Below are 12,162 nucleotides of genomic sequence, written 5' to 3' on the forward strand. Positions count from 1 at the left end.
ATTGGACTGGTGTTAAATACCAGGGTGAGCTACCAAACTTAATTTATTGACACATCTCTTTGCTAACCCTCTCCCCAAAAAAACCGGATAACTTGTTAAAACATTTAATCTAAAATTTTAAGCTATTAGGTCTAACTAGATCCTTATCAAAGTTCAAGGTTGACTAATGCATGTGAGACTCCAAACAATAAAAATACGACGTAGAAAATGAGACTAATTAGGATAGTTGCTTTCAACAAATACGATGTAGGAAACATTTTTTTTTAGAAGAAAGAAACAAAATCTTAGTCCAAAAATTTTGAGAATGTGTAATGAAAGTTATGTACTATAAATAGATATTTTCTCTAACAATCCTTTACTATTAAGATAAATAGATATTTTCTCCTTTTTTTTTTTTGGTTGACAATTTTGTTTCTTAAGTTCTCTTCAAAAAGTGAAGGTTGGTGAATACTGATAGTAGCATGAGATCATGAGATTTAGCTTGAGATTATGATGAATAAGTTCTTGTTAGTGAGCAGTTGATTATATATATTAGCTTTCTAGAACATCGGCAAGAATGGCAAGTAGGCATGAGAATTTAGAGGATCCGGTTATAAGTGTGATCTAAGAAACGTTATACGTTGCATCATGGAGGAAAGAATGCAAATCAACCGTGTTATGGGCTTTACACAACAATGGAGGAAAGAGGATTTGCATCATTCATGTGCATCGACCTGCACAGCAGATCCCCAGTAATTGTAAGTCTCAAAATTTACACAAAGATCCACATACAGGAGTATGTCTGATCATGTATATTATTTTAATATAAAACTTAAAAGTTTTTATGGGAATTTAGTTTTTGATGTGGTAAAAATTAATTGATCTATTGTAATTAATCAATATTCGTGCTAGCTTAGAGCTTTATGGCTTTTTAGTTGAGAAGAAGAATTTTTTGCTAAATAGTTTAGTTTAGAAGTGTAATTGGTTGACTTTATTTGTGGAGCTTCAAATGACAAACATGATATTAATGATTTACCTCTTGTGATTATTACAGTTCTAAAATTTTCCAGGGTTTGGTGTTTTGTTTTTTATTGTTTATTGTTTATTTTTTTTATCCTCTTGGAACAATAAAGGATTCCAGCTAGAATGGAGAAAAAATTGAAAAGAAACTTTAGTAACTTTGGAAAAATTACTAAAGATTTCTTGGAATATATTGTGGTTTCTAGGGGTCTAAAACCTAACAAAAAGATTTCTTCTAGATCAATAATTTGTCAAATGACATTGTTTCAGCATCTTCTAGAAGTCTAATATTTATTTTCTAATAATTTATTTGTGTCTTTTGCATGAGATAAAATACTTTGGGAAAGAGGAATTGCATAAATTGCAAGAATGCTATGCTATGCTTTTGCATGAGGTTAGCTATATTTAATTCTCTATGCAATTTATCTTCCTTGTAAATGCCATGCAATCACTTGGTTAACAACGCTTTTTAATCTTGTTTTCTAAAATAAATTATTCACATGTTATGTATTCAGATGTTCTCTTAGGATAGGTTCCTATATATATATACATGTTATGCATTCACATGTAACCTTAAGGTAGGTTATACATGTCATGCATCCACATATCATCCTAGGATAGATATATGTCATTTTTCACGTGCAATATTAGGATAGATACATGCTACTTCTCACATGCCATCTTATGACAGATTTTACGTGTTATTTTTATATGTCATTTTAAGATAGATTATCATAGGATAGGTTTAATCATTATTTCATTTCATATGCATATGCACATGCATATCATTCTTTTTAAAACCAAATGCCAAATATCTTAAGTTGTTCTTTAAATGGAGATGTTTAAGATTAATTCGAAACCATGTACTATCCATTTAAATAGGCGTAGTGGGGTGCCTAACAAATTTCCTACATGTAACCATGTTTCCGAATCCATGTCTTATGGTTCAATAAATTTTCCTTTATTTTCAATTTCAGCTTAGGAGCCCTTAGGGTTTTCTTAGTTAATTTAGGAAGTAAAATTGATAAGACTTAGGTGACCAATCACACCTTAGAATTCCGGTGGTTTGGTGGCCACTCCTAAAATAAATATAATCATGGAAGTTCACTCGCATACACCCCACCCTAGTGTTGTACACCTTGCCACACTTTTTGCACCAAACACGTGACGTCGAGTGAAAAAAAATCCCAATGATTGGGGGATAATGTCGAGTGCAGCTGAAATCCGAGTACGACATTGACTCTCTAATTCTCCTCCTCCTCCTCCTCCTCCTCCTCCTCTCTCTCTCTCTCAATTTTATTTTCCTTTGGTTGTTTGAATCTTGTTGATGGTGGATCTGCTTTCTCTCATCTCTCTATTTTGGTGATGGAGATTTGTTGAGACTAAATTTTGGTTTGGCTAACATGGGTATTAGGAGTTTGATGTTTGCTCGGTGGTTGATGGCAATTTTGTGGTGGAGTTAGGAAATTGGCTGGTAATGTTGTGTTTTCATGGGTTTCTTTGTGGAGGAGAAAAGGGTTTGTTTTTTAAGGAATTTTCCTTTTGGTTTTCTTGGCTACCAAACACTACATGGAGGAGATGTGACTTTTTATATGGCTTTTCTTTTGATTTTCTTAGCTTTTCTCTTTGATTTTCTTGGCTTCCAAATGCATAGTAGCAAAGTAATTACCCTTTTTATTAAATTTTATTTTAAGAAAGAACCAAAGAAAAGCATTGCTTGATTTTAAGAAGAAAAAGGGAGAAAATTAAGAGATTGAATCTTTGGGTCCATAAACAGATTATTCAAAATTTTAAGATTTGGATAAGCAAAGAAAAAGAAAGTTAAAAAAGAGAGAGTCGTTGAGATTAGGAAAAAGAAGAGAGAGAGAGAGAGAGAGAGAGAGAGAGAGAGAGAGAGAGATTTGAGTTTCCAATTTTTCTTGAGAAAACTTTGCTATTAATGGCAGTCAATAACACCGTTTGTGTTGAAGGATTAAATTGGATATTCTTAAAAAGCTATGGATGTGCTTTGTATTTTCCCAAACCTCAGGGTAGTTTACTGTATTTTACCATTTTTTATTATTAAAAATAAGAAAATTTATAACATTTTTAATATTACTCTTAACTCTTTAGAGTAATATGATCATTTTATTTGAGGTGGGCCCAGCTTGAGTGTCCACAAGTTATAATAATTGACTCTTTGCTAGTTTGACCTAGTGGTGGTTCTAGGAATTTTTTTTCGAGTAGGTTATTAAGAAACTTAGGTTATACAAAATCTAATAGTTAAAAAGAGAACTTTATATAATGACAAAAAAATGCAAATATATAAAGTCTTGCAATCTCCTTCAACGAATTTTCTTATTTTGAAATTGTTGCATAATATTCTCATTATCAATGTTGCAAACTAAATCTCTTTCAAAATTTTAATTCAATAAAAATTTTTCTTAGCCTTTTTCTTTGGTTGTAAGGGCCTAAGAACACTAGCATCCGAGTTTCTTAAGAATCATCTATTTTATATCCTCAAAACCTATTTTATCTATTTTACCATCTCATTTTACAACTCATCCAATATCCCAATTTCTATTTTCATATACGACTCATTAAAATAATATAAACTACACTATCAAATAATATAAAAAATTATGTTTCTCTCTCCTCTCTTTCATCAATATTTCCTCTCTTCCTCTTTCTTTCTCTCCAGAGAACCCACTATCACCTTCCACCAAAACTCAAACACAAACCCTTATTTGTCACTACGAAAACTACCCAAAAAAAAAATTGCCACCACCAACTACCACCACTGAAAAAACAAACCACAACAATCAAAACCGAGTAACCACCCATCCCAATATCAAACCCATAGCAAAAAACCAAAAAATAACTTAACCACAATAGCCACTAACCCCACAGCCCACCACCACCACCTGGAATCCACCACCATCACCACCACCAACAACAACCACCAAAATCACATATCCATACTCACAAACCCAAAAAAAAAAAAAAAAAATCAAAACCTAGATTTGACCGCTACCCACCACCACCATCCACCACAAACATCAAAACCCAGAAAAACCCTCCACTGCCCACCATTACCACTTAACAAACCCACATTGAGCAACCCATCACCACTCAACAAACCTAGAAAAAACCCTTACCCAAACTGGCAAGCAACCCACCACCATCAAGTAACCCACCACCATTGAGCAACCCACACACACCACTCACCACCAATTTGTCGATTCAAAGGTTAAAACTACAACTCAAACCCCAAATCTCAAAACTCATACATTCTACCAACCCCAAACAACTAGTTGCCGCGGAGAACAAAACCCAAAACCCCCAGCAACCAGAAGCTCAAACAAACCCAAGCAACCCGAAGCCCATAACAATGATTGGAGGGAGGGAACTCTGATTTTGTTAAGAGAGAAAACTAATGAGATTAGATGGAGATGGAGAGATGAGAGAGTGCGTATTTTATTTTTAACTGGGAAAAGTGAAAATAAAATAATATTAAAACTTATATACAACCTGAGCTACAATGGGTTGTATATATAAAAACCCACTGTTTATGGTTGTTAAATTCTTTTAGCAATAGCAACCCGGTTGGAACCAAGTTTTGAGCATGTGAGGATGTGAAATAACAACTGGGGGTGTTTACATCCCCCAATGCTAATGTTTCAATATATTGTTAAGGAAACTAAAATTTGGCTACAAATTTAGTTGTAACCTAAAGTTACAATTCTTACTAAACAAATTAACATGACTACATATTTTAAAAATTAACCATTGAATTAATGCATGTTCTTTGTGTTCTTAAAACCCATGTCAAATTTTATGTCAATCAGACATTATTTACTATTGGATTCATAAATTTATCTTTTTATGTATAATTTTAGCTAAAAAAAAATTTGAAATTTAAACATTTGATTAATGACATATTTATTGATCTTTGATTTTCTTGAAATTTTGCAAGGATGGAGGATATAATAAGAAAATGTAATCCAATAATAATAATAATAAAAATTGAGTGAAATTGTGGCCTTAGTCTACAACCAAATTTCGTAATCAATACGATTAGTTAGTCTCTCTGTCTCAGAAAGTGAGCTCTCTCTCTTCTCTCAGGCAGTAGATGTGTTCTGTCCCTTCAAGTGAAGGAGTTTAAGGTAACTAAATTACCTTAGAGCTAGCGGGGTTTTGTTTTTTTTGGGGTTTTAGGGAAACACAGTAGGTTTGTTCTTTACCTATCACGGGTATGGAGGAATTAGCAGAAAAATGGAGTCATTTAACTCTATCCGAGAGGGAGAATACTAGTTTTGTTCTTCAAAGAGACCACCAAACGGGGGAGTTCATCATAGTAGCACAATTCTTGACGCCACGATTCCTTAACATGGAAGCCATGGCAAGAACTTTCAAACAACTATGGAGGTCCATGAATGGATTTAGGATACGAAATCATAAGGAGAACCGAGTGCTATTTGTGTTTGATAATTTGGTTGATGTGGATCGGATACTGAAGAATCAGCCTTGGAGTTTTGACAAGCACTTAGTAATGCTACAGAGGTATAATTCAGATATTCCAGTACGTGATTTAGTTTTCAAGACAACGCTGTTTTGGGTTCAGGTCCATGACATTCCGGTGCGTTTCATGACAAGAAAGGTTGCATTAGAGATTTGTGATACAATCGGGGAGGTCCAGAAGTCCACAGGGGCAGTTGATGAGGAGGGTGGACATTTTATAAGGGTTTGTGTTCTCATTGATATCTCCCTGCCACTGTGTCGGGGGAGGTTGATCACAATAGAGATGGAAAGAAATTTTGGATTAGTTTTAAATACGAGAGACTGCTGAATTTTTGTTTTTGGTGTAGGCGCTTGGATCACAGCGACAAAAATTGTGAATTGTGGATAGAGAGCAAAGGCACTCTTACTCCAGATCAACAACAATTCAGTTCTACTCTAAGGGCAGCTGCTTATTCTTCTGCAGGAAATGATGTAATTTACGTCCCTGGATTTTATGAACGTGCGAAGCCTAAAGCCCGTGCTGAGTTCCATGGAGGCCAGTCGCAATCAAGCTCATTGGTGAAAGCAGGGGAGGGTGGTCCGGCAGTGATGCGGTTGGCAGAGGGGTTAATAGAGGGTGGTGAGGATGGAGAGGCATTAAAGGACATTGATGGGGAGGCGTTACAGTCCGTTGATGGTATTAAAGAGGGGGAGGCGATGGTAAAGAATTATGAGGACGTGGAAGCTATGTTGCAACCGACTCAAGGAATCCAAAAGATTGTGGACTCTTTATCATCATTATCTTCTCCTATTAATGCTCCTAATGATGGGGAAATTAATATGGAAACCGAAATTTCAATGCATAATTCGGTCTCAGAAGCTGATTTAATTGAAATACAAATAAGGGAGGTTAATGAGACATTAAAGACGTAAGGGAATAATGCTGAAATTAAGGGTTTTCAATCTGAGGCAATTAATATTCAGTCAACGTCTCCAACTAGGGAATCCGTGTCTGCAGGGAAGGGGAAGGCACGACTAGCAGACACTAGGGAAACACGGAGAAGTAAATTCAACACAGTAACTAAAGGGGAAAACAATATCAGGCAAGAGGTCTGGGTGAGGTCAGGGGCTGGATTGGCAGTGGAAAACAAAAATTGTGGTAAGCGGAAGGGAGAGTCTCATCTTGAGTTACCAAGTAAACATCAACGGGTTTCAAAAGATGAGGGTGAGTCAATTTATTCAATGGTGGAAGCTGAGAATCAGCCCCGCCAATCACAATGAGTTGCTTAGTATGGAACTGTCGTAGGCTTGGGAACCCATGTATAGGGAACCCATGTATAGGGAACGAGCTTGCTGAAATGGTGCGGGCGAAAGATCCCTCTGTCGTGTTTTTAGTTGAAACATGGGCAGACAAAGCAAGGTTAAAAGATGTAAAGAGGAAGATTCAGTTTGAAAATATGTTTGTGTCACCGAGGAATAATAGAGGTGGAGGTTTAGTGCCTTTTTGGAGGGAGACAGTGGATGTTACAGTGGGGGGTTTTGACAAGAACCATATCAATACCATTATCAATAAAAATAAAGATAATGAGTGGAGATTCACTAGTTTCTATGGTGAACTGGACACGCAAAAGAGGGTGGAATCATGGGACTTGCTTAGAATTTTAATAAAAAATTCAGATTACCATGGCTATGTGCGGGGGATTTCAATAAGTTGGTTCGAAGCGATGAAAAATTGGGTGGAAATAGGAGGAGTAATAATCAAATGCAACTCTTCCAGGATGCAATCGATGCTTGTGGTTTTTTTGATCTTGGATACTGGGGTTCAAAATTTATATGGAGCAAACATTACAATAATGGGTATTCAATATGGGAAATGCTAGATAGAGCTCTATGCACTCCAGAGTGGCTCGCCCAATTAGCTGGTACAAAGGTTACTCATCTCACATGTACTACATTAGATCATTCTCCTCTATGGATGCACTCCAAGTGACATACCACCCTCCTATGTCTAGGCCTTTCCATTTTGAAGAAATGTGGTTGTCAGATAAAGGGTGTGGTCGAGTAATTGAAGCAGTGTGGAGAAATAATTCTAGCAATGAGGTCGATGCTCAAGTGTTGAAAAAAATTGAGAGATGTGGAACAGAACTTACACAATGGAGTAGGAGGAGCTTTAAACATGTTAGAAAGGAAATTGTGGAGAAAAGAAAGAGGTTGGCTAAGGCAGAATTGGAGGCAAGACAATCGGGGTGATATTTTCAGGTTAGAGAGCTAAAATTAGAGATTAATGAATTGTTGGTTAAAGAAAATATAACGTGGAGGCAGTGGGCTAAATCTTTTTGGTTGGTGGGTGGAGATATGAACTCTAAATATTTTCATAGTCGAGCAACCCAAAGGTATTGGAGGAATCGAATGTTGGGTATTCAAAACTCCTTGGGGGATTGGGTAACTCAACCCAATGACATTGCGGAAGCATTCATTGAGTCCTACCAGCAACTCTTTACCTCTTCAAACCCAATAATTGGGGAGGCAGCCTTGAACCACATGGAAAGATGTGTTACCGATGAAATGAATGCTATGCTCATGCAAGAATTTAAGGAGATGGAGGTTGAAGAAGCACTTAAACAGATGGCTCCCCTTAAAGCTCCTGGACTCGATGGTATGCCTCCTCTCTTCTATCAAAATTTTTGGAGTCTTGTTGGTGATGATGTCTCAAAAACAATTTTGTCAATGCTAAATTCAGCCACTATACCCCACCCCCTAAATCATACCTTTATAACTTTAATCCCCCAAAAAAAAAAAAGAACCCCTTGGCTGCTTCTGATTACCGTCCTATTAGCCTATGCAATGTTCTTTACAAATTTTTTTCTAAAGTCCTTGCAAGTAGGTTAAAGAAAATCTTACCATCCATAATAACCGACCACCAAAGTGCTTTTACCAAAAACCGCTTGATTTTAGATAATATTCTTGTAGCACTTGAAACCTTGCATAGCGTGAATATCCATAAATCAAGCAAATCAGGTTATATGGCAGTTAAATTGGATATGAGTATGGCCTATTATAGAGTGGAGTGGAGTTTTTTGGAGGAAGTGATGAGGATGATGGGTTTCAATGAACAATGGATTACTCTTATGATGATTTGTGTAAAAACAATATCTTATTCCGTGCTTGTAAATGGGGAGCCACAAGGGATGATTCAACCTTCAAGGGGTATTCATCAAGGAGACCCCCTATCTCCCTTCTTATTTTTATTATGCACGAAAGGACTCAACAGTCTAATTGTGAAGGCAGAAAGGGAGGGTCTTATCCATGGATTTTCCCTTAACAGGGGAGGTCCTAAACTAACCCATTTGCTCTTTGCAAATGATAGCTTATTGTTTTGCAGGTCTAGTAGGAGTGAATGTCAACAATTGCTGGATATTTTGGCTCTCTATGAAAGTTTTTCGGGGCAAAAAATTAACCGAGGAAGAACCTCCATCTTTTTTAGCAAGTCCACTATTGAGGCCATGAGGATAGAAATAAAGGAAGCTTTGGGGGTGCCGGAAATTTTGTATTATGACAAATATCTTGGTTTACCGTCATTAGTGGGGAGACATAAAAAACCGAGTTTTGATTATATAAAAGAGAGGGTGTGGAGGAAGCTACAAGGTTGGGAAGAAAAATTGATTTCTTAAGCGGGGAGGGAGGTGTTAATAAAGGCGGTGGTGCAAGCGATTCCCACTTTCACAATGAGTTGTTTCAAGCTCCCCAAAGGCCTTTGTGATGAAATTGAAAAGCTCATTTGAAGGTTTTGGTGGGGTCAAAGGGGTGAACGAAGGAAGATTAATTGGGTTAAATGGGAGGAAATGTGTGAACCAAAATCCGAAGGGGGTATGGGATTCAAGGAGTTAGCTTCGTTCAATGATGCTCTTTTGGCTAAACAAACTTGGAGGTTGTTGCATAACCATGATTCTTTGTTCTACAAAGTATTTAAATCAAGGTTCTTTCCCAATTGTTCAATTTTAGAAGCTAAAGAAGGACATGGAGGCTCATACGCATGGAGGAGTATTTTGAAGGGTAGAGAGGTGATCCGGAGGGGTGCAAGGTCGAGAGTTGGTGATGGGGAGAGTATCAAAATATGGGGTGACAAATGGCTGCCCTCTTTACAAACTCCGATAGTCCATGGACCCCTCATGGCAGAGTTGCAAGAAGCAAAGGTGAGTTCCCTCATAAATCTGGTCACAAGGCAATGGAAAAGTTTGTTGCTGCAAAATTCTTTCATTGCAGAAGAAGCGGAGTTGATACAGAAAATCCCACTCAGCCGAAATAATGCAAACGACACTCTATTTTGGCCTTACGTGCACTCTGGTGAGTACTTGGTCAGGTCTGGGTATTTCTTCCTCAAAACTGAAGCAAAATCAGACCTTCCTTTGCGACTAAACAACACCGATTTGATGAAAACATTGTGGAAAAAAAATCTGGAAATTGCCCTTGCCTTGCAAAGTTCAAATCTTTTTGTGGAGGGCTTGCAGGAATGCCGTTCCAATGAAGAAGAACCTGCAGCGTTGGTGTGTGGTAGATGACCTGGTCTGTCCCCTCTGTTCACAACATGCACTTTGGTCTTGTTCGAAGCTAGCACAGGTGTGGAATGACAATAATCAGTGGAGTTTCAGAAGCCAAACGACATTTGATAATTTTCCACAATTGCTCCAATATGTTCTTGAGTCGGATTGTAGTGGAGAACTTTTTGCTATGCAAGCATGGACGGTATGGTTCAGGAAGAAACAAGGTTAGAACAGATCCTCCGGGATTCCCTTTGAATTTGGTAGCACAGAGAGCATGTGAGGCGTTGATGGAGTATAGAGCAGCTCAGCGAAAGTCACGTAGCACTAGGCCCTCTGTTCGAATAGATGTTAGGTGGTCACCCCTTCATGATGGTTGGTTCAAAGCTAACTTTGATGCAACCACATTTCAAGAAGAGGGAAGAGCAGGAATTGGAGTCATTTGGCGCGACAGCAGGGGATCGGTAATGGCGTCAGCTTCACAGAACATCCAGCTCACGTCTTCACTGGTGGAAATGGAAGCTTTGGCAGCCATCCGAGCCATTGAACTCTCATCCGAGCTGGGTTTTGCAGAGTTGTCTTTGAGGGCGATTGTCAAACAGTCATGAATGCATTAATAGATCCTTCACAACCATTCGCAACATATGGCTTGCTGATCGGAGATGCACAAACCTTGGCTAATCAGTTTAGGGGGGTTAAGTTCCAATATGCTGGTAAAGAAAGTAACAAAGTAGCTCACAACCTTGTTAGATATGCACGACATATCACATGTTATCATGAATGGATGGAGGATGTTCCCGTATCAGGCAGACATGCCTTAATGGAATAAATTTTAAGTTTCCTTCTCAAAAAAAAAAAAAAAAAGATTTTGTTCAAAATATAATTATGTTGGCTTAAAAAAATTTGGGGTGGTCACAATTTTTTTAAATATAAAAAAAATTGTATATTTTTAAAATTTATATATAATAATAATTATTTTTTCTAGGTGGTCCTGTGAGTACCTAATCTTCAAGGAAAAGACGTACATAACATACGTAACTTCATTTTTTTTTTTTTTATAATGAAATTCAGACAGCCACGTATGTTGAAATTGATACTTTACATTGACGTTTGCCCCTAGTTTGATTGACCCCAGCTCAATTAAAAAATGGGTCCTGGGCTGGTTTGACCCGTTGCTAGTTTGCTCAATTAAAAATGGGTCTGATTCTCTCTACAGATCAAAAACAAAATAGATAAAGACAGATTAGCAGAAAATAAAAACAAAAATCATTCAACGTTTAGTTGAAAATGAATGAAATTGTCCAACTTCTATATTTAAAAATAGAAAATGTTGAAACTACAAAAAATGACATAATATTGTGCTACAACTCGTCACATGGCGAGTTGTGCCTGGTAAATGTGTGCCTCATATGGCCCACAGATACTCCTTCATCAATCACAACTTACAACATGGCAAATTGTGATACAATATTGTGCCATTTTTTTGTGGTCTTAGCACAAGTCTTTAAAAATAAAATTTAAGGTTATACAACTTATACTCCCACGTATGACGTAACTCTCGGGCCCATGATACGTTCTCAAACACATGCAAACAAGCAATCCTGTTTGCTCCTTTAATTATATATGTAATTGTAATCGTACAACACCGAAACTTCACAGAGCCATCAAAAAGGCTTTTCTCAATTCTTCTTTATAATTTTCTCCTCCTATTTTTTTTTTTTTGGTTGAAAATTTTGTTTCTTAAGTTCTCTTTAAAAAAAAAGAAAGGTGGTGAATATTAGCATGAGTTTTAGAGTGAGATTCTGATTAATGGTAAATGTGTGCCCCATATGGTGAGTTGTGACTAGTAAAAATGTGCCTATATAATCCACAGATACTCCTTCATCAATCACAACTTATCACGTAACGAGTTATGATACAATATTGTACTTTTTTTTTTTTTTTTTTGCAGTCTTAGCACAAGTCTTTAAAAATAAATTTTAAGGTTATACAGCTTATACTCCCACGTATGACGTAACTCTCGGGCCCATGCTACGTACTCAAACACATGCAAACAAGCAATCCTGTTTGCTCCTTTAATTATATATGTAATTGTAATCGTACAACTCCGAAACTTCACAGAGCCATCAAAAAGGCTTTTCTCAAT

At 36.9% G+C, this 12,162-nt stretch overlaps 1 protein-coding gene across 1 annotated transcript in view; it reads left to right on the forward strand.

Annotated features, from left to right (window-relative positions):
* Positions 1-418: 418 nt before the first annotated feature.
* The window catches only part of LOC142638281 (U-box domain-containing protein 33-like), a 53,155-nt gene continuing 41,411 nt past the window's right edge, over positions 419-12,162 (forward strand). The window contains exon 1 of the mRNA XM_075812301.1: positions 419-439. The gene's annotated coding sequence lies outside the window, so the exon portion shown is untranslated. The remainder of the gene's footprint in view (positions 440-12,162) is intronic.

This window comes from Castanea sativa, chromosome 6 (genome assembly GCF_040712315.1).
Source record: "Castanea sativa cultivar Marrone di Chiusa Pesio chromosome 6, ASM4071231v1".
NCBI classification, from domain to species: domain Eukaryota; kingdom Viridiplantae; phylum Streptophyta; class Magnoliopsida; order Fagales; family Fagaceae; genus Castanea; species Castanea sativa.